We start from the raw sequence: 23523 nt of genomic DNA on the forward strand, positions 1-23523 counted from the left end.
TTCGGGCCAGTCCGGGGAGAGGGTGGCTAGCTGTGGCGGCGGCCAATTACGTGGCGGACCTGCGGGGCTCAGCTGGCACGTCACTTCCGACTAGTGGAGTTTTAGCCTTTTAACATTCAAGGATTAGGTAAGTTCTCCCCCGGGTAGACTTCAAATACTCTTTGTCCTGCCCCTGCTTGGCGAAGTTTACCGGAATTGTCTACCTACCCCGCTGGAGTGGGGGCCAGGAGAGAGCTGGAACCGCGACTCTGCTGCTCACCTTTGTGTCCTTAGCTCCTTCGCATGGGGTCCGACCGCAACACGTGCGCTGGATAAACGCTCGTTAACTGGGTGAGAGCCCAGGCCTGTTCTTTCTTCTGGGGCTGTGACTTGAGTTTCTCCGCAGGAGCAGATAGTGTTTGTGTAGGGACTGCGGACTTTTGCATTACAGCCTCCCTGCTTTGCGCGCTTGCTGCTGGAAGCTTAGCAGGTCTTGTGATTTTGGAGGAAGTGGGTGAGGTGATGAGGCCGGGAAGAGTATGCTGGGAGAGGTGTCAGGGGCCTGGGAAGCGGTGATGGGGCTGGGGAGGGGTTAGTAGTGGGTAGAGGTGTGAAGAGGCTGAGGAGAAGGGTTTAGTGCTAGGAGGGGTGTGACACGGCTGGTAGAAAAGATAGCTTGCTCTGCCTCCCCGCCCCCAGCACTAGTCCTGGAGAACATTGATTGAAAGACATGAGCAAATTTTGATGTACTCTCCTTGGTGAGAAAGTGCCCTAATTTCCGGTGTAAGTTGTGCTGCTGTTTACAAACACCCTGCATTATTTAACCTCTCATTTTGGGAGCCAGAAACTATTTACTTGTAGAAAATATCCAGTATCTAAGGTATAAAGATTTGGGATCACACATGCTAATTACAGTTGTCTACCTTTACTGTTCCTTTTTTTGTGCCAACAATTGAAGATTAAATTTGAGAAAATTACATTTGATACCTTTTTTCACGTTGCTATGTATCCATTAGGGATTTTAGCAGCAGCACTTGTTCTAATTCACAAGATGCCTCACTTGTAAGGGTAGTTTGAAAGCCACTAACTGGGCAGTGAGCCTCCTTAGCCCTGGCTTCGGAGGGAGAGTGAGATTTGGTTTTGATTTGTTAATTTGTGGCGCTTAAGATGTTGATAACCCTCCTTTCTGGCGTTCGGTTTGTAAATAACCAGGAGGATTGTGATTAGACTAAGGAAATTAACAAGAGGAGGTCCAATTCTAAGGATTATGAAGAATGAGCTTGCCTAGAGACTGATATTAAGGGGATTTTACGCTGAATATGGAAGGAAAAAATGGAGACTGCCTAGGTAAAACTATAAAATTATGAAGCGCAAATAGTATATAACAGGGCTTGGCAAATCTTTGCTGTAGAGCCAGAGAGGACATCTTTTTGGCTTTGTGGTCCATACTGAACTTTCTTCTTGTAGTATGAAAACATCATTAGACAATAGTAAATGAAGGCTGGGCGCGGTGGCTCACGCCTGTAATCCTAGCACTTTGGGAGACCGAGGCGGGTGGATCACCTGAGGTCAGGAGTTTGAGACCAGCCTGGCCAACACAGCGAAACGCTGTCTCTACTAAAAATACAAAAATTAGCCGGGCGTGTGGCGCGCACCTGTAATCCCAGCGCTTGGGAGGCTGAGGCGTGAGAATCGCTTGAAGGCAGGAGGCAGAGGTTGCAGTGAGCCGAGATCGGGCCACCGCCCTCCAGCCTGGGCAACAGCCATACTGTGTCTCCAAAAACAAAAGCCAAATGAGCATGGCTGTGTTCCAATAAAACTTTATTATGGATGCTAAAATTTGAATTTAATAACGTTTTCAAATGTCATGAAATACTCCCCTTGGATTCTGGCCTTCCCTCCCTAATCATTTAAAAATGTAAAAACCGTTCTTAGGTTTTGACTCATACCAACACAGGTAGTAGACCGTAGTTTGCCGACTCCCAATAGGATAGTAATGAAATATCCAGTATTTTTCAAGCGATAGTAATTGGGAAAGTGAAAACAAACTATAATCTCTTAATTTCATCTGTCTATTTACTACAGTAATAAAGGGGATCTGAGTTCTTACCACAAATTTGTTATGGCCTTTCAAAGTTGCCAAGATTTATGAATGTGCTTACATTCTCTAAACAAGAAAGGCTATATTCCTTGTTTAAAAAGGATTACAGTTCAAGAAAAGTGGAATAACACTGAGTTTTGATGTTGATTTATACCAAAGGATTTTCAACACAGGAATATGCAAAAATGAACTGTAATAATGGGATGTAATTAAACAAATTTTAAATATACATTTTTAATACTGTTTTTACATCAAGAAGGGAAAACAGAAGCAATCTTGAAATGACTGAGTCATATAGAGCAAATGGGCATATAAGCAGTGTAGGTAGGAAACTGGTTGAGGTCAGATATGATGAGATGCGAGGGATGAAGGCGGGGTTTAATTGTCCAAGACTTGTGAGATTCTTACTCATGAAAAGGCAATATATCTAATCGTCCTCCATTTTTTTTTTCATTTTTTTATTATGAAAAATTTCAAACATAGAGACAGTCTTCAGCTTGCTTTTTATACTTTATAGTGGCTATCTTTCATTGTTCCAGTTTGGTGACATAGAGCTACCTCACTCTTTCTCAAGTCCGCATTATTCATTTTGTAGACGTGATTTATTCAACAATTTTGAGTAGACATTTAAGGTTCTTTCCACATCTTATTAAATAAAGGCTGTGGAGAACATCCTTGCAAATATATCTTTAGATCGTCGTGCCATTATATTAGTAGGATAAATTCCTGGAAGTTTGACTGCTGGGTTGGAAGGCATGGAAATTTAAAATTCTATTAGATTCTTACAATTATCTTTCCGTAAGTGCCTGGCAAGGTGTCAGAGCCGTGGCACCGGGAAGTGGTCAACTCACAGGTTGGTAAAATGAATTTACCATACATACAAACAGTGTAGGTTTGAAAAAAGGAAAGTTTATTAGAGAGGAAGAACTGAAACCGCCTTTGCAAAATGATGACTGAGACAGTGAAAGAGCTCTAACTTAACCAACTCCATCTTGCTTCTAACCTCCAAGCTGTTTTTGTTCATTCCTGGGCATAGGCTGAACTAACTTTGGGAGAAACTTAGTTTATAGTTTAAACAAAGAGGATAACAGCCCTTTCCCAAAGCAGACTTCCTTCTTACCTAGACTAACATTAGCCACAAGATTAGAATTTTTGGTTTAGGAATCATGCAGCTGGAGGCTACAAGATTCTGACCCTCCCTAAACTGCTCCTGTGATCAGTGCTTGAGGTATTTTGCAGACCCTGTACTTGATGGGTCAGCTGGCACTACCCAGATCAATAAACTGGCTCATCTTTTTTTTTTTTTTCTTTTTGAGACGGAGTCTTGCTCTTGTCGCCCAGGCTGGAGTGTAAATGGCACGATCTCAGCTCACTGCAACCTCTGCCTCCCAGGTTCAAGTGATTCTCCTGTCTCAGCCAAAATTTTGAGTAGCTGGGATTACAGGCACCTGCCACCACGCCTGGCTAATTTTATTTTTTTATTTTTATTTTTGTATTTTTAGTAGAGACAGGGTTTCATAATGTTGGCCAGGCTGGTCTCCAATTCCCGACTTCCGGTGATCCACCCACCTTGGCTGCCCAAAGTGGCTCATCTGATCTTGTGGCCCCTACCCAGGAACTGACTCAGTGCAGGAAGACGGTTTTGACTCTCTGTGATTTCATCCCTGACCAATCAGCACTCCTGGCTCACTGACTTACCCCCACCCACCAAGTTATCTTTTAAAACTCTGCGCCCCCATGCTCAGGGAGTCTGGTCTCCCACACTGCTGGTTCTGCGTGAATTGCTCTTTCTCTATCACAATTCCCCTGTCTCGAAGAATTGACTCTGTCTAGGCAGGGCCAAGGTGAACCCCTTAGGCGGTAACAGAACACTGCAGAAGAGTGTAGTGGCGCGTCTCAGCAAGAGGACTGAGTATGCTGCCATGGATTTTTCTTTTTTTCTTTTTTTTTTTTTGAAACGGAATCTCGCTCTGTCACCTAGGCTGGCGGCAGTGGCACGATCTCGGCTCACTGCAAGCTCCGCCTCCCGGGTTCACGCCATGCTCCTGCCTTAGCCTCCCGAGTAGCTGGGACTACAGGTGCCCGCCACCACACTTGGCTAATTTTTTTTTTGCATTTTTAGTAGAGACGGGGGTTTCACCGTGTTAGCCAAGATGGTCTCGATCTCCTGACCTCGTGATCCGCCCGCCTCCACCTCCCAAAGTGCTGGGATTACAGGTGTGAGCCACTGCGCCCGGCGTTGGATTTTTCTTTAGAGGTATTTATGAACCTTAAGGCAGGAGCTTAGGATAGTAAAATGAGTTTTGGCACGGCATTTCAGAGATATATGGAAATTTTAGTTACTTGTAAAAGTTGAAAGAGGCCTGGAACCAGACTTTAGATACTAGGAAAGTTTAATTACTTCTGAATTCCCAGAAAAGGAGTTTCGCCTCAGTCTGGCCCATTTGGTGGTCACCAGGTAGTCTTTGTTCCCCTCGAAATTCCTCAGATAAGGAGCTTTTGTCTGTGGGGCCTATTCAGTGGTCAACAGGTGATTTTCCTTGCCTCAGTAAGGTTGCACCTATTTTGATCCACACCAGCATATCATGAAATACAGTAGTCCTCGCCTTATCCTCGGTTTCATTTCTCAAGGTTTCATTACTCTTGGCAACCACAATCTGAACATTTTAAGTGGAAAATATCAGAAATAATTCCTGAGTTTTAAATGGGCACCTAAACAATTCCTGTTTTAAATTGCACGCCGCACCATTCTGATGAACATGATTAAATCTCATGCCATACCACTCCATCCCTCCCCAGGATTTGCATCATCCCTTTGCCCAGTATCCACACTGTATATACAACCTGCCTATTAGTCACTTAATAGCCTTCTTGGTTATCAGTTTTACTGCCTAAGTATCACAGTGCTTATATTCATGGAACCCTTATTTTACATGATAGTGGCCCCAAAGTGCAAGAGTACTAATGGTGGCAACTTGGATATACAAAAGAGAAACCATAAAGTGCTTCTTTTAAGTGAAAAGGTAAAAGTTCTTGACTTAATAAGGAAATTTTTTAAATGCTGAGTTTGCTAAGATCCGTGGTCAGAACAAATCTTCTATCCCCGAAATTATAAAGGAAAAAGAAATTTTTGCTAGTTTTGCTGTCACACTTCAAAATGAAAAAGTTGCAGCCACAGTGCATGTTAAGCACTTAGTTAAGATAGAAAAGTCATTAAAATTGTGGGTGGGAAACATCACCAAAAAAAGTTCCTATTGACAGCAGTCGGGTTCAGTACTATCAGTGGTTTCAGACATCCAGGGATCTTGGAACATATCTCCCAAGAATAAGAGGGAACTACTGTAGTCTGTTTTCCTACAGTGGTGCTATTGCTGATATTTTCATATTTTTAAAAATTTGTGGCCGGGCGCGGTGGCTCAATCCTGTAATCCCAGCACTTTGGGAGGCCGAGACGGGCGGATCACAAGGTCAGGAGATCGAGACCATCCTGGCTAACCCGGTGAAACCCCGTCTCTACTAAAAAAATACAAAAAAAAAAAACACTAGCCGGGCGAGGTGGTGGGCGCCTGTAGTCCCAGCTACTCGGGAGACTGAGGCAGGAGAATGGTGTAAACCTGGGAGGCGGAGCTTGCAGTGAGCTGAGATAAGGCCACTGCACTCCAGCCTGGGCGACAGAGCGAGACTCCATCTCAAAAAAAAAAAAAAATTTGCTAATATTTTTATTTATAATCCTTAATAATTCCATAGCAGATCTTGTTTTGCAGGTAATTTTTTTAACCTTTTGTCAGTAGATAGGCATTTACTTCATTTCCTACTTTTATTTCCTTCATTTCCTATTGATACTTAGTTGCCTCTTTTTTCTGCTACACAGTACTACAATAATACCTTTCTGAAGACATGTCATGTGCTGGTAGATTTTTGTGAAAAAGGTTTCTGGGTTGAAGGATATGGCATATTTCTAATTTGATGGATGTTGCCATATTGCTTTCTCAGTAGGCTGTTAACTTTTACACTTCCTTACAACAATGTATGATCCTGCCCCCTTCCCACTTGCCCAGCAAAGATACATATTATTTATGTTATTTTTTCCAGCCAGTAAAGAGAAGTCTTAGTTACTTTTAATTATGTTTTCTCTTCCTTTAGTAATTTTGATTATGTTACTGTTTGCCATTCAGATTTGTTTTTCTGTGCATTTTCAATTCTATCCTTTGACCATTTTTCGTGTTGGATTGTTGATTTTATCAGTCTGCATACATTTGCACACATGCATGTGTGCTTGCCCTATCCGTGTGTCCGTGCATGCAAACACACACACACACCCCCCTACTTGTCCTCATTAAGAAATCCATCCTAACCTCCAGATTCTAATTTGCTTTCTTGGGTTTTCTTACAATATTTTTTATTCCTTACATTTAAATATTTGTTTTTAAAAATATCGTATAAAAGGAGAATTTTAATTTTTCTCCAGAGCAGTGCTGTCCAATAGAAATACAATGGAAGTGAGCCAGGTGCGGTGGCTCACATCTGTAATGCCAGCACTTTGGGAGGCCAAGGTAGGTTGATCACTTGAGGTCAGGGGTTTGAGACCAGCCTGGCCAACATGGCAAAACCCCATCTCTACTAAAAATACAAAAAAATTAGCCAGGCCTGGTGGCTTAAGCCTGTAATTCATTCCAGCTACTTGGGAGGCTGAGGCAGGAGAATCACTTGAACCCAGGAGGCAGAGGTTGCGGTAAGCCCAGATCGCGCGACTGTACTCCGACCTGGGTGACAGCGAGACTGTCTCAGAAAAGGAAATATAATGCAAGCTGCTTGTATGATTTTAGGTTTTCTAATTATAGCTGCGTTTAAAAAGGTAAAGAAAAACAGGTAAAATTAACTTTAATAATATATTTTATTTTACCAACTTAACCCATTATATTTAAAGTATTATCATTTTAACATGTAATCAATTTTAAACAATTACAAATAAGATATTTTATGTTCTTTTGTATACTAAGTCTTTGAAACCTAGTGTATATTTTATACTTACATCACTATGTCTATGGTTAAGTGCTGTTTGTGGGGCTCAGAACTCATACTCAGAAATATGGTGCTGTGGCATAGTGAACTGAAGAAACCCAAAGTTCTCTGGGACCTCCCCATCCCCTACCTCCTCTCTCAAATAAGTTGAAGTTTCTTTATCTGCCTGAGATCTACACCCACCAAGGGGAACTGTTGTTTTTTCTTGCCCTCCTTTGTAAGACTCAGAACTACTCACACCTGAACAGACCCTTTCACTGTCAAAGAGAACTATTTACATGTTAATCTCTGTTCCCAGATCCATTCATTCTCCCTAGTGTCGGCTCACAGCGGCTCCTCCAAGCAGCGCAGAGTCCCCATTGCTTCACATTCTCTCAGTTCTTGGTGTTTTCAGACTTGAATTTTGGCCATTTTTACTGAGTATTTTCTATGATTACAAATAAGATAGTATATACTGTCCTGTGTTTATAGGCCATTTGGTATTCTCTATTCTGAAACATCTCTTCTGCTCACATTTTTCCATTGAGTCATCAACCTTTTTCTTATGAAGGAGTTTTTTGTTTATTTTTTAGAAAAAAAATAACATTCATTTCTGACAGTTCCGGAGGCTGGGAAGTCCAAGGTCAAGGGGATGCATCTAGTCAGAGCCTCCTTACCCATGGGAACTCTGCAGAATCCTGAGGTGGTATGGGGCATCACATGGCAAAGGAGCAGAGCAAGCTGGCTGAAGTCTCTTTTCCTCTTATAAAGCCACTGGTCTAACTCCCATGATAACCCATTAATCCGTGAACATCTCTTAAAGACCCCACCTGTCAATACTGCCACATTGAAGGTTAAGTTTCAACATGAGTTTTGGAAGGAACAGACATTCAAACCATTGCATTCTGCCTGTGGTCCCCCAAACCCATGTTCTTCTTACATACAACTACATTTATTTAATCCCCATGTCCACAAGGTCCTAACTTGTTTCAGCATCACCTCAGAAGTCCGAAGTTCCATCTGTGAAATCAAAACAAGTTATCTACTTCTAAGGTACAATGGCAGGATGGGCATAGGATACACATTCCCATTTGAAAAGGGAAAAGTAAGCCAAAAGAAAGGGTTAACAAGCCCCAAGCAAGTCCAAAGCCTAAGAGGGCAGACATTAAATCTTAAAACTGGGGAATAATCACCCTTGACTCTGTATCCAGCATCCCCTGTACCTGGAGGCGTTCCTTTTTTTTTTTCCTTTTGTAGAGACAGAGTCTTACTATGTTGCCCAGGCTGGTGTCAAACTCCTGGCCTCAAGCACTCTTCCTACCTTGGCGTCCCAGAGCCCTGGGATTACAGGCATGAGCCACTACGCCTGGACTGGAGGGATTCTTCATACAGTCTGTAATACGGATTTGTGTCCCTTCCCAAATCTCCTGTCGAATTAAAATCCCCAATGTTGGAAGTGGGGCCTGGTGGGAGGTGACTGAATCTTGGGGGTGGATTTTCCCCTTGGTGCTGTTCTTGTGATAGTGAGTTCTTGTGAGATCTGGTTGCTTAAATGTATAGCACCTCCCCGCTCTCTCTCTTTGTCCTACTTCTGTCATTTAAGATGTGCCTGCTTTCTGTTCACCTTTGGCCATGATTGTAAATTTCCTGAGGCCTCCTCAGAAGCAGAAGCTACTGTGCTTCCTGTATAGGTCGCAGAACCGTGAGCCAATTAAACCTCTTTTCTTTATAAACTGAACTACCCAGTCTCAGGTATTTCTTTATAGCAGTGCGAAAACAGACACATACAGTCTGGATATAAGCTCTTTGTCCTTTGTATGTGAATCTGGATGTAGTAGTACAGTGCATTTAGTTTTGCTTCATAAGCATTTATTATGATTCCTGCATCTTCCTGTATATGCTTTACTTAAGTAAACAGATCTATAAAAATGTTCCTTAGAAGATTTTTTAAGTCTTCCTTTCCCCAACGCATAACTACTATAATAAACAGCTACTTGCCTTAGAGACTGCTGCAGGTTTTACTATTTTACAACCTGGCCTTTAGTACTGACGTTAGGCAAACTCAATGTTGTCTAATAGTGTCAAAGAAAATACTGAATGATCTCATAATCACACCAGAGATTTTCCAATTTGTATTGATAGTAGGGAACTTCTGGTGATCTGAGCTAAGGAGTAAGAGTATGAAAATAGAATTTAGAATATTTTGCTTAGGAATAGAAGTCCAAATGGATAAGATAAAAAAAGGGACCAGAGACAAGACTATCAGAGAGGAAATGGATACTTAATGTGAATTGAATGAATGTCTGAACTAGACTAAAAACCAAAACTACAAATGAGAAGTACAGGGAAACCAGGTGTAAGTGTGTGCTGAGCAGTAGCTAGAAGCTTGGTGTGGCTGTGACTGGGGTGCCTGAAAGGGCCTGGGCTTTGCAGAGGTGTGTTGGAAGGTGGCGGGCTAGGAGGTCCTCTCTTCCCTGTCCGCCTTCCGTCCTTCCATGAGGTAATGCATGCATGGGGTTGGGGACTGGCAGACAGGTAAGGACTTTGTCTACTAGGAGAGAAGAGAGTGAATGGGAGGGTGGAAGTGGAACAGGAGGAGAAAATTACTTAGATATGAAAACCCTGAAAAGTAATATAGCTGTATCATGATATACATGGTGCTCCATGCTATAATTTTAAAAATAAGAGATTTTTGAAGTCAGACCATCAGAAGTTCAAGTCTAGAAGTTTAGTCCTTTACTAGTTATAACTTAATTCAATTTATTCTTAAGTTATAACTAGTAATTTACTAGTTATGTGACTTCAAACAAATTACCTTTTTAAACTTTTAAACAGTGTATAATACTAGTGTCATAAAAGTGATTTTCTGTAAAGCAATGGTTTAGTTAATGCCATATTTGTAATATGAAAGTTATTTATAAAGAGCTTGATAATACTTTTTATGATTAAAAAAAATCACTGTCACTCATATGATTAGTATATTTTATTTAGGCTAACTGCAACATCCAAGATGCATGGTGATGAAATTACAATTGGATTATGTCTGTATTTCTTCTGGAAAACAGGACTTGAATGCAAAGGCAGCACCAAGCAAATCTAGACTGAAGAGTCTCAACAAGTAGTTTAACAAGATAGTTTCAGGCCAGAGATGATGTGTTTAGTGGAATTTCGAGAATACTCCATTATTTGAAGTTTTCCTATATTGTTGTACTGGAAATGTTTCACTGTATTCAGTCAACTGAGTGGGTACATGGAATTTTGATATTGCACCTGATTTTGTCCCATAGAACAATTGATTCCTCCAACACCTCACTCAAATTCAGGAATTTGCATGGGTAGTCATTCTGATGCATATCTCCAAGCTTGCATCTTCCTCCCACTGGCAATGAATCGTTACAGTCTCTGACTATATCTACATGTGATGTGTAAGATGTCTGACAAAAGTCAGAGAAGCCCGTTGTTGAGTTTTGTCTCCAAATCTAAGGATCAGTACTTTTGCCACATTGGGCTGCTTCTGTTTGAAAAAGACAAGTGTCGGGGTGGGAGAGATTGCTGGTTATCTTCCAATACCTGCCTTCCTCTTCTTGCTGAATAAAAATTTTTAGCTGGGCACATGGCTGGATGAATACAAGTTACATTTTTCAGAATCTCATGCAACCAGGTATGGCCATGTGACTGGCCAGTGAGGGTGAGCAGAGATGGTGTGTGCAGCTTCTGGTTCATGCCCCTTGCTTTGTCCCACTGTTTGGAGTGCAGTGCAGGTATGGCGGTAAGCCCTCTCAGACCATGTGGTGGGCCCAGTTCCTTAGGGTAGTCATCTCCAGACTTTGCTGCATGTTAGAATTACCTGGGGAACTTTAAAAATCCCAGTTCCCAGGTCACACCATGTGTACCAATCAAATGAGAATGTCTCAGGGTGGAAGCCAGATATCATTGTTTTAAAAAATCAAGTGATTTCAGTGTGCAGCAGAGTTTGGGAACCACTGCCTTGGGAGTTCCAGAGCAGGAACACTGAGGAAGTCTATGTTGCTGACAGCATTTTAGTCCAGGACTACTTACAACAAGACCATCACATGTCAGAGAAACAGACTTCTACCTTGCCAAGCTAGACACTATTTCAGTGTCTCGTGGAGTGATCATCTCTAAATTCCTAAGAAGTCATAAGATTTAGTTTTCAGTAGGCCCATTGTGATACCATCTTTAGGATACAAGTTCTTCTTTTGATTTTGCTAAGTACTCCTTGGTAAAAATCAGTGGTGGATGGGGCAGCATTGTCAGTGCTTCGCGTTCCTAATTTGGTCTTAGTATCAAAAAGAGCCATCAGTTCCCGGTGCTCATCATTGGTCCCTTGGCCTTCTTTATTTCCCACTCCTTGCTAGTTAAATTTAGGGGCTCAATGGGTAGGTGATCCCAGTACTTGTGGCCACTTATGCAACACAGATTGATTTATTCTTGATAACTTAGTGTGCTTTCTCCATTTTGGTCAATGATGTGGGTGGTCATTCAGGTAGATATCCTGTCCTATTTACCAGTTGCGTGTTTCTCACTTCCTAATTGGTTTTCCTACCTTCAGTCTTGCCACCCTTTGATCCACTTGTACATTATGGAAAGAAGTAACTCTAAAACGAATAAGACACTGTAACTGCTGGTTAACAGCCTTCATTAACAGCTTTTTGTCTCAAAGTCCAAACACAGGTCTTTCATCATTCAGATTTGAAGAGCCACCACTTTCCTTGCCATGGTGAGGACCAATGTTACTATATTACATTCATTCCTGTTGAATGAGATGCAGCTTTAGATTTTTTTCACTGTACTGTATTCCAAGTTAGAGTTGGCTCAAAAGATGAAAGATGTCATGGTTTGGGTTTACCAAGAAGCAGACTGTGAGATAAGAATGTGAGTATAAGTAGTTTATTTTAGAGGTGATTTTAAGAAATCTCCCAGTTACACTGTGGACATTTGTATCTCAATCCCACTGAAAAACTCAACACTGGAATAGTTCTCAGTTATACCATCCAAGGGGGGAAGAAGCTGGAGCATTTATTTGCCAACTGCCATTTTGCCGTTGGTTGAGTGCTGCTTTCAGGGATATTAAGCTTTCCTTTGGTGCAAATTAAGCATCCCAGTCAGCCAGAAAAAAGTTTACTGAAAGAGCAGTTAGTAGCCTTCACACAGAGGTGAATGCCTGAGGCAGGGCTAGCTCCATGGGCATATACCTGTGGAGTTGGTTTCCTGGTCTACTGCTATCCGCTTGAAATTCTTGAACAAGGGACCCCACGTTTTTGTTTTGCACAGGGATTCACAAATTCTGTAGCCAGATCTTGGTCTAAGGGAATATAAATGGTAGCTTCTGTTACAAAACCTATTTAAGCAGTAGCTTCTGTTACAAAACCTATTTGTCATTCCTGTGAATTTCTAAGCAGGGACCATTTTTATGCCTGCTGTCTGGTACTATGCTTGCCACTGAATATACTCAATGAATGTTTGTTTTAAATGATTAAATTTTCTTTCCTACTTTAATTTTTTTCACAGGCACAGTGAAAAACCCGAGGACCCTTACCTCAAGTGTCCTTTGCTCCCAGCTACTGATACTGGATTCCACTCATGATTCTCCCTTTCTTAGCGCATTCATGATATGGACGTCAGTGTCTGAGCTGGAGGAGGACAAAGGCAGAGGTCCTGTGAATTCTATGCTGTAGCTTGGATTAAGGGATTTGGAATTGCACTTGTTCCAGAGGTATGTTAGAGGCAGGAAGAAATCACATAGTGGGTATCTTGTAGGCAGGAAGAGTACTTACAAGGACTTGAAGACTATGTTAAAGGTTCTTGTGTTAGTTATCTGTTGCCCTGTTTTTCTCCAAAGATTAATGGTTGAAAACAATAAACTTGTCTCACAGTTTGCGTGGTTAGGAATCTGGAAATGGCATAGCTGAGTGGCTCTGGCTCAGAGTCTAATGTGGTTCCAGTCGATATCAGCTGGGGCTGCAGTTCTGAAAGTGTGAGCAGGGCTGGAGGATCCTCTTCCAAGGTGGTTCACTCATGTGCCTGGCAGTGTGCTGGGTGTGCCTGAGGCAGCAGGTGTGTTTCCTGTCACATAAATCTCCTTTTAGAGTGTCTTCATGGCATAGCTGCTAGCATCCTCCAGAGCAAGTGATTTAAGAGCGAGAGCAGGGAGAAAGCTACAGTGTTTTTAATGACCTAATTCACATCTATCACTTCTGTTTGTTAGAAGCAAGTCATTGAGCACTGACCACACTCAAAGGGAGGGGAATTAGGCTCTGCCTTTTCAAAGGAAGCATATCAAAGAACGCGTAGATGTATATACAAAAACCACAAGGTTTTTAAAGAGTGTCATATTATAGAGCCTTCAGAAGTAAATTCTCATGCCCTTTACCTTACCTGTGAAGTTGCTAATCTGATACTAATTGTTCATTCTCCTGCTGTTCTGCTCAGTGTCCCTTCCCGTGTGTTGATACAATAACTAGGGTTTATAACCATCCTCTGAGAAGATAAAAAAGTTGGGCACATAGAAGGAAAATAGATGTACTGTGGAGTGGTGGTGGTATACATTCATTTCCTAGGGCTGCTTTAACAAGCTACCAAAAACTGGGTGGTTTAAAACAACAGAAATGTATTCTCTCAAAATTCTGGAGGCCAGAAGTCTGAAATCCAAGTGTCAGCCAGGTTGGTTCCTCCTGGAGGGTCTGAGGGAGCATCTGTTTCATGCCTCTCTCCCAGCTTTTGGCATTTGCCGGCAATCTTTGGCATTCTTTGGCTTGTAGACTCATCACTCCAATCTCTCCCTCCATCTCTGTGGGTGTGTCTCTCTGCATCCAAGTTTCCCTCTTACAGGGAAACTAGTTGTTGAATTAAGGGTCCACCTTTAATTCAGTATGACCTCATCTTAACTTGATTGTATCTTCAAAGACCCTATTTCCAAATAAGATTACATTCTGAGGTTCTGGGTGGACCTGAGTTTGGGGGACACTGTTCAAACCAGTACAGGGTATAGATATTAAAATTCATGGGTGTCTCTAGATACTCTTCACCAGAGAAGAGACTTTCTGTGACACTACAATAGCCAGATGTCCGTGATGCAGGCATGGAGTTGGGCATGAACTAGTCAGATTGTAGGACTGTGGCTGCTACTAGCTCATGTGTACATACCTAATTATAGGAAACTAAGAAAATTAGTATTAAGTACAAGATGCTGAAAATGGTAATAGCGTGAAGATTATTCCTCAGACCACTTTTCTGTGCCGTTATTGTCAAGTGGTCCTGGGAAATGGACTTTATCAAGTCTGACTCTTACGTTACCACCTTGCTTGAGTGCTCAGTGCCATGAGATCGTCCCAGAGGTGATCCCTTGCATACCCTGGTCTATAGGCAAAGCCTTGTTTTCAAATCACACAAGTAAAAGATGTGCTCCACTAATTGACATTTCAGTGGAAGAATCAGGATATGGATAGAGGAAGCACTTTTACCTCTTGACTGGTGTTTCATAGACTAGGAAAGTATGGAACTTGATTTCCCTGTTTTTCAAACTGGCTCTATTTCTTTAGGAAGGGACCGAAAGGAGTTGCCCCTAGTATAGTGAGCAAATAGGTTTTCTATAAATATTAAATTAAGAAAATTTTTTCTCATAGGGATAGCTGTTGGCATAATAGTAGCTAATGATTATCTATAGTGACTTGTTTCATTTGACTTCCACAACATCAGTATATGATAGGTTTCATTACCCTGTATCTCTCCCCACCATTGCCATCCATCAAAACTAAATTATTGATGGTTTCCTAAATCTAATGCCCTGTTGCACCGCTTGATGCTTTTACTTTCTTCTTCCTGGATTTCCCTTTGCTTATATTGTGAAGCCCTCCTAATCTTGCTCTAAACGTCAGGTTGTTAATGTTTTTCTCTATACTACTTTTATATGTTTAACTAGTATTGTTGGATTATTGATATTTTCATGTCTGAACTGTGCTACACTGGAGAGCTACTTTAGCATGGAGATTGATTTTGCTTTTCATTCCCTAACAGTGCCTAACACATGGGGTGGGGGTGGGGGCTCAGTTCAAAGAAGGAACCCAGCATGATTGAGTAATTTGCCAAAGGTCACACATCTGGTGTGTGGCAGAGCTAGAAGAATCATCCAGATCTTTAGCCACTCATCAACTATAAATTTTAAAAAACTGTCCAAGGACTAATCCTGGGTCAACAACTCTTGTGTTACTCTACCTTGGTGAGATATTTTACCTTTGTGAAATTTTCTTTATCATTTGTAAGGCTATTTCTAGATCCATGAACTGCAAGTTCTGTTTTTATGCATTTTTCCCTAAGGAATTTGAAAAAGTCTCAATATTCTATTCTATATATTCTTTTAAAAATCAATGTCTGAAGAGGGAAGTTGGCTGTAATGTAGGTGTAGAGAATGTCCTTCTCTGGCTTAGAGTATTAGGAAGTCGGACTAGGCATTCTGTAGGGCCCAGGGGTCCTCTTGACTGTTGTAGCCTGAGTCTTCATACCTCCCCTGAACACTCTCCATTGATGACTGTATGGCCCTTTATTCGTTCTTTCCCTCATCAGCATGTTGAGATGTCACATTTCCTCAGCAGTCTTGCTGGTGTGAGTGTCCTGCTTTGGGCTGGGGCCGGGGGCGCTGTTTTTTTTTCTTCCTGCTGTCCAAGGTCCTGAAGACATGTTTCTGTGTTTCCTGAAAGTTTCTCAGTTTCCCAAATGCAAGTTTGAGATTTTGTTTTTGAAGAAATTAAAGAGATGATAGGTGACCTGCTAATGACTTATTGGAAGTCATAGGAGAATGGAAGGAACTACCCAGGTGATGGTGATAGAGTTTGATTTGATTTGATTTGATTTTTAGACAGAGCCTTGTTCTGTTGCCCAGACTGGAATGCAGTGGTGCAGTGGCGAATTCTCGGCTCACTGCAACCTCCGCCGCCTCCCATGTTCAAGTGATTCTCATGCCTCAGCCTCCCAAGTAGCTAGGACTATAGGTATGCACCACCATGCCCAGCTAATGTTTTGTATTTGTATTTGTATGGGGTTTTGCCATGTTGCCTGGGTTGGTCTCGAACTCCTGAGTTCAGGCAATCTGTCTGCCTCAGCCTCCCAAAGTGCTAGGATTACAGGCATGAGCCACCACACCTGGCCCAGATTTTCTATTCTTTAGTATTTCTCTCTCTTCTAGTCCCTTTCCTTTGGCTTTTTTTTTTTTTTTTTTTTTTTTTTCCAGATGGAGTCTTACTCTGTCACCAGGCTGTAGTGCAGTGGCATGATCTCGGCTCACTGCATCCTCCACGTCCTAGGTTCAAGTGAGTCTCCTGCCTCTGCCTCCCAGTAACTGGGACTACAGGCACATGCCACCATGCCCAGCTAATTTTTGTATTTTTAGTAGAGCTAGGGTTTCACCGTGTTGGCCAGGATGGTTTCAATCTCTTGACCATGTGATCTGCCTGCCTCGGCCTCCCAAAGTGCTGGGATTACAAGCGTGAGCCACCTTGCCCTGCCTCCTGTGGCTGTCTTATTGAGTCATTTATCTCTGCTTTGCTTGTTGCTCTGGTCTCAGTCTTGTGATTTACTCCTAGAGGTGCTGGCAAGCCTGAGCTCAGATTTAGGAATAATGGTGTTGGGACAGGAGAAGGATAAGATAGGGACCAGCAGTTGATGAAAAGGAAGGGTGGACATGTTCATCATAGGGGTTTCAGGAACTCCATTATCTTACACTCAGCCCCTTTGTTATCTCTGTGATCAACACGGTGTTGTCATCAATCAGCCCCCAGATTCACTTCAGTAAATCTGTAAAGAATAACCATGTCCTCTTCATCCCACGAATTCTCGTGCTTAGAAAGCCACCTGAAAGTGATAGCCCTTAAAGTCCTCAGTCTGCCCCTTTAGAGCACCACAGAAAGATCCGTGAATGGAGATCCTGACCCTTCAGTTATGGAACTACTGGGAAGAGATATTTGGAGATTACATGGAGGGCTAGTAACATCACTTTCTTTTCCCTTTATCCTCATTTTTTTCCCTTAAGAAAAACACACACACACAGAGCAATTTCTTTGCTATTTGCTGTTGGTATCCAGTATGCCAGTGCTTTGTTAATTAATGAGATATGTTTTCCCTTCCTGTATGCCTATTTTAATTGTCAATTTCTGATATCTCTAAACATGTCTTTGTTGTCCCCTCCCTCCATTTCCACTTCCACTGTCCTGTTTCAGTTCTGGACTATAACAATTGCCTCCCTACCTTTATCTGAGCATTTGGTCTCACTCCCTTGTCACACTTCCAGTCTTTGGCCTCCTCAGTGATATTCTAACAAAAAACTCTGACTGTAGTATTCCCCTACTCATCTTTAATGATTCCCCTTCACCTCTTGAGTAAAATCTAAATCTCTTTGGAAAGGCGTTTGAGGTTCCTCATGGTGTTGTCCATTGGACTGGACTAAGGTTATAGATTAGAGACTTGTGAGGAAGAAAAACCAGTTCTAGAGAAATAAAGGCATGGGATCTTTGCGCACTTACAAATGCAGAAAGAGAAGGTTTAAAACCATCTTTCTAGAATCTGCCCTTTGGCTGGTGAAAAGAGCAAAGTTGATCCTTCTGTTTTGTTGACCTGAGACAGCACCTTCTTCAGAAACCCAGATCTTTACAAACTCCTCATGGAAATTACCCTATATCTCTGCAATAGAGGAAGGGCGTGGAGCATTGAAGATACCCATTAAGAGTTCACTTCCCAAATATTGAAAGAGTTCCTAAGAAACAAGTTTTATTAAGGTTCTGTGTTAGACATTGTGCTAGTTCCCATGGATATAGGGTAATCAAGACCAACATGATCTCTTGTTGTAGGAAGCTGAGCCCATATCTGGGAAGACAGACAAATGATTCCAAAATATTTCTCTAGGAAAACAGCCTATTCCACACCAACTATAGTTTTGATCATAACTCTTTTTAAGTTGGATATTTTCATATTCCTCTTTTTTCTTAAAATCATAAATCTCTCTCCATTTCCTTCTCTTTTGCTTTCAAATCAGCATTTTTAAAAGTCATTTCTTGGCCAGGCACGATGGCTGATGTCTGTAATCCCAGCACTTTGGGAAGCCAAGGCGGGTGGATCACCTGAGGTCAGGAGTTTGATACCAGCCTGCCCAATTGGCAAAACCCCCATCTCTACTAAAAATACAAAAATTAGCTGGTGCGGTGGTGTATGCCAGTAGTCCCAGCTACTCAGGAGGCTGAGGCAGGAGACTTGCTTGAACCTGAGAGGCAGAGATTGCAGTGAGCTGAGATTGCACTGCTGCACTCCAGCCTGAGCAATAGAGCTAGACTCCATTAAAAAAAAAAAAAAGCCAGGCCGGGGTGGTAGCTTACGCCTGTAATCCCAGCACTTTGGGAGGCAGAGGCGGGCAGATCATGAGGTCAGGAGATCAAGACCATGCTAACCAACATGACAAAACCCTATCACTACTAAAAATACAAAAATTAGCCAGGCATGGTGGCACATGCCTGTAATCCCAGCTACTCCGGAGGCTGAGGCAGGAGACTTGAACCAGGGAGTCGGGGGTTGCAATGAACTGAGATCACGCCACTGCACTCCAGCCTGGTGACAGAGCGAGACTCCGAATTAAAAAAAAAAAAAAAGAAGCCATTTCTTGATCCTGTTTACCTGTGTAACACCATCTTCTCTTTTGCTGCAGTGAAGTTGTCTGTGTTTGTCTTCATTTCCTCAATTCTCATCATTTTTGAACTTCTGTGGTCCTCCTTTCTTTTGCTACTCAATTTACACTATCCCCATGGTCATCAGAGGTTTTTCCCTTGGTCTCCTTTATGGCACCTGACACCACTCAAGCTACTACTTCCTCACGTCTACATTTGCTCTCTTTCGTCCCAGAAAATTATTGGATACGGTCTAGGATATAATTGCTCCCCTTGTCCCCACATACACCACACACACCTTGCCTCTTCTACAAACCTATCCAGAATCTTCTTAATTCCCCTCACATTCCCAAAATGAGTTGAGCAGTCTTTGAAGTAAAAATTAAGCTATAGTTAAGTTTTACCTCCATTTTAGTTTTTTTGTTTGTTCGTTTTTTTGGTTTTTTTTTTTTTTTTTTTTTTGACCTCTTTCAAATGATCCTTGGGCTTCAAGTACCATGATCTACCCAGATTTGCATTCCCTGGGCTGTGTTCTAGTTCTGGTCATGTCAGCTTTTCCCTTCTGATGAATCCTTGTAATTACTTGAGACTCATTCTGTCAGGCAATATCCACAGTGAAGAAGCCAGTGTGCATTGTGGCAAAGCCCAGGAAGACCTAGGTGTGGATTTTTGCTTTACCATTTCCTGCCTGTGTGACTTATGCCATGGGGCTTCACTGGTGTGGGCACCAGTTTCTCATCTCTTAGCTGATATCATTTTGTTGGGAGGATTACATAGAGTAATATGTATAATATATCTGATAACTAAGCAGTTTCAGTTAGTGGTAGTTGTTTTTATTTGACATAGTCTTGGTAAGTATTAATTTCTTCCTAAGCCCAGGGTATTTGTATTTTGACAACAAATAAGTTTTAAAGAAATCAATCTATACATATTATGGAAATTTGGACCCCTATTTCCTAGTTGAGGAAAGGTATCTGGCACCCATCACCACATAGGAGCCCCTGGGCTCCAGGACACCAGGGAAAAGAGGTTAAGTAGGTCCCACTCCTCTGACATGATACCCAGTGATTCAGTCGGGGTACAATTGGGAAAACAGAACCCATACCACAGGGACTGGTTACAAAAGTCTTGAATAGCTAAATGCAAAACAGGATGGTTAGGTTGCATTATGTTGACAACAGTGACTCAGGTGGGTAGGCCCTACCTCCTTGAGGTGTTATCTGTGGACAGATTTTTGTGTGATTGTGGCTCAACCCTGGATTTCTTTCTTCATGTGCCTGTTCTTAATGGGCCCAGGAGAGGTAATTCAAGGGAGCAAGGGACCTGTAGAATGATCATGTCCTCTTATTTCTAGCCATAAGGTTATGAATCATGTATCTCGGGGGTCTGATTCTAAAGGAAATAAGTGTCTGCCATAGCAGGAGAATGGAAGGCAGACAGCTGTTCCTATTACTAGAGTTTTAGCAGCCCCCATAACTCAGCTAGCCCAGACTAGGATCTCAATATCTCACTTATTTCTTTACATCTGTCTGATGAACAGTATAAGAAAACAAATGATCACTTAGAGGATTCTGTTTGGTAGTTAAAACCGTATTAAAATAGAGAGGGTAGAAACTAAGCCTCCTTGATGGTGAAGAGATTGGGAACCACCACTCCAGTGTTAGAAAATATCAAATGACAGAAGGTGGGCTATATTAAGTGGGAATTCCCAAACCCCACCCCCTGGAAGGAATGCTTGGTGACAAGCCTTAGAGGAGAGAGATGCTTGTCTAGCCCATTGTCTGTGTGCCCAGAAAGAGATGTGCACACCTTGAGACACTGAGAGAAGACCCTAGCGAGGAGAAGCCCCAGGCCAGCTTGTCAGCACAGGGCATTGGAGGCCCCCAACCAGCTCCAAGTTCTGAACAGCACACAAAGGCGTGTACTGCTTCTTCAAAGGCGTGTACTGCTGCTCATACCCAGCAGAGGCCTTGCACCAGGCCTTCCCATGCAAATCAGTGTCTCTGCAGGGTAGGTAAAGGACCTCTAGCTGTGCTCCCTATGGGGGAACAAATATCCTGTGGGTCACTGAGAGTCTGGAAGATTGCCCAACATTTATTTACTGATCTGTGTTCACCACAGAGCCTAAAGTATTTATTAATATTGTTTCAACCAGTACAAGTGATTCCTTCATTTAGTGGTCATCTCTGCACTCCACCACAAACTTTTGGGAATTACAAGATGAAAAGGGCCAGATCCTCACCCTGGCATAGCTCAGAGAATTTGATTGGGGAAGTAGGGACATAGACGTGATCACTACACCATAATTTACTAAGCTGTGAGAACTGGAGGTGCATCAGTGACCAGAATGCATGTGAGCCAGAGGTAGAAGGTACTGTAGACAAAAGGAACAGCATGCGCCGTAGGCTGTATCATTAGGTACAATTTTCTGTCCTTGGAGGAGTCTTTTTAACCCTAAGACAAAAATTATGAATATAGAAAGAGGTCACGGTTCATCTTTGCAGTTCTTTCAGGAGAAAGCTTGCTGCAATTCACTTTCTAAGTTAAAAGAAAACAAAAAACAAAAAAAGAGTAAATGATATGAATATCACCTGAAAGAATCTGAGGTCTCAAACTTGGGAGGATGTTTGAACAACAATCTTGGGGAATGCCTAACAGTTCATACTCATTTCTTGATGTCTACAGATGGAAACTCTACAGCCTCACATATGTTTCTTTTTTCTCTTAACTACTTTATACTCACAGAAAATCAGTGTTCAGCACTTCTAATAGCAGGTCTAGTGGGAGCTTGAGATCAGAACAGAGTTCCATAGAGGGAAACTGAGGACATACAAGGCAGAGCAGTACCCCCTCATCCATGGGGACCTGTCTGACTGGAGGTAAGGGAGGAGATTCTAGTCCACAGATAATCAGGGAAGGTTAAAACTATGTGTGTTTGTGACATTTTTGCTCTCTTAGACCCAGATACAGGCTGGAAATCCTTTGGGTTTTGGTGACACAAAGTATGGCCAAAAGAACCAGCAGCTTCAGCTTCTCTGGGAGAACATATGAGTGCAGAATTTCAAGCCCGCACAAAGTTTTTAAAGGTCTGCATTTTAACAAGCTGCTCTTAATTTGCTTACATATTAAAATTTCCAGAAGCACTGTTCTAGGACCATCTTTAAGTGTTATCCAAAAACATGTAAGATCTTTTTTCAAAGCAGATTCTCAAGCTTTACCCTAGAGGGGTTGCTTCTGGTTCTCTGGGGTTGGTGCAGGAATCTACATTTTCAGCAAGTGCCTTAGATCCTTGTACACACTAGCATTTGAGGATTGCTGCTTTAGATGGTGGGAAATCTGAGCAGGGGAGGGATGTGGGCTGAAAATGAAATGATGGTGTTTAGGAACTGGCACAAGCATGCTTCTGCTCTTGCTGGGAAGCAGTGGGACAAATCCAGTTGATTGTAGAGAATGCAGACCTCATGTCATGCTCAAGTGTCACCTTAATGTGATGGCCGGAGACAGCCACATATGACCCTCTTATTGTCCAATCAGTAAGCTCAATCAATGATAGGAACCACTGACTCTGGTAATTAAAAACTTACTGCAGCCAGGCACAGTGGCCCATGCCTGAAATCCCAGCACTTTGGGAGGCCAAGGTGAACAGATCACCTAAGGTCAGGAGTTCAAGACCAGGCTGGCCAACATGGTGAAACCCCTGTCTCTACTAAAAATACAAAATTAGCCGGGCGTGGTGGTGGACACCTATAATTCCAGCTACTCAGGAGGCTAAGACAGAATCACTTGAACCCAGGAGGTGGAAGTTGCAGTGAGCCGAGATTGCATCATTGCATTCCAGCCTGGGCAGCAAGAGTGAAACTCTGTCTAAAAAACAAACAAACAATAACAACAACAACAACAAAACACTTATTTCTGGGCAGGTTCTCATAAGAGGCCATGGGAAAGCCATGTCTAATCTCAGGGACACAGGGTCATCTGGGCCTCTGGCTAATAGAGGCCAAAGAATGGGACTATTTTCGCTGTGAAATTCTGAAAACCAAAAATGGTGACCTCTTTATCTGCATTAGCAGAGGTAATTTGCTCCTTCTTGAAATCCAAGGTCACTTCTACTGTCTGGGGATTTTGATCCAGGGTCAGTGTGGTTTCTCCTTTACAGGAGAGCTAAGTCTCAGAAGGGCGAGGTGGTTTGTGTTGGTCATTGGCTACCTCAGGTTTTAGAGCAGCTCTACCTTGATTGTGGGGTTGACCTTCTTTTTTTGCAGTTTTCTTCCTTCTCTGGGTGAGGAAAGAGGACTTCCTGTACATCTCTATCCTTTAATTTCCATTACTCACTTTCTGTGGCTGCTGCTGCAGAAGCCGCTGCTGACTGATGTGGATACCCCAACCTTTGAAAAAAGCCTAGGTGTTTTTTGGCCTCTCTCCAGGTCTACAGCCATGGCTCCTGAAAGAAATAGAAGATGATCATCTTTCTAAAAAGTCTTAAGTCTGAATTATTAGTAACTTAACGGGAGAATCTCACTTTTCCTACTCTCCTATTTTAACCACAGTTGCTCTAACACAGACCTTTGAGGATCTTTTCATGACTTCATTCACTATTTATGCTGTACAGATGCTACTAGGAAGGAAATAGGGCTGTCTGTTTTGACTGGAACTTAACTTGGTCTCTTATCTTTGTGCATGCAGCCCTGTCCTTGGGATAGCCTTCTTGAGCATATCTACTTATGTTCAAGAGGTTAATTGTCCTGAAACCCCCATTGCTATAAGTATTTATCCTAA

The 23523-nt window shown here is 42.2% G+C and overlaps 1 long non-coding RNA gene across 1 annotated transcript in view; it reads left to right on the plus strand.

Moving 5' to 3' along the window:
- Positions 1-95: 95 nt before the first annotated feature.
- LOC105554851 overlaps positions 96-23523 on the plus strand; it is a 42904-nt gene continuing 19476 nt past the window's right edge. The window contains exon 1 of the long non-coding RNA XR_001008387.1: positions 96-330. This is a non-coding gene — a long non-coding RNA (uncharacterized LOC105554851). The remainder of the gene's footprint in view (positions 331-23523) is intronic.

Source organism: Mandrillus leucophaeus, unplaced genomic scaffold (assembly GCF_000951045.1).
Source record: "Mandrillus leucophaeus isolate KB7577 unplaced genomic scaffold, Mleu.le_1.0 Scaffold660, whole genome shotgun sequence".
Classification (NCBI taxonomy): domain Eukaryota; kingdom Metazoa; phylum Chordata; class Mammalia; order Primates; family Cercopithecidae; genus Mandrillus; species Mandrillus leucophaeus.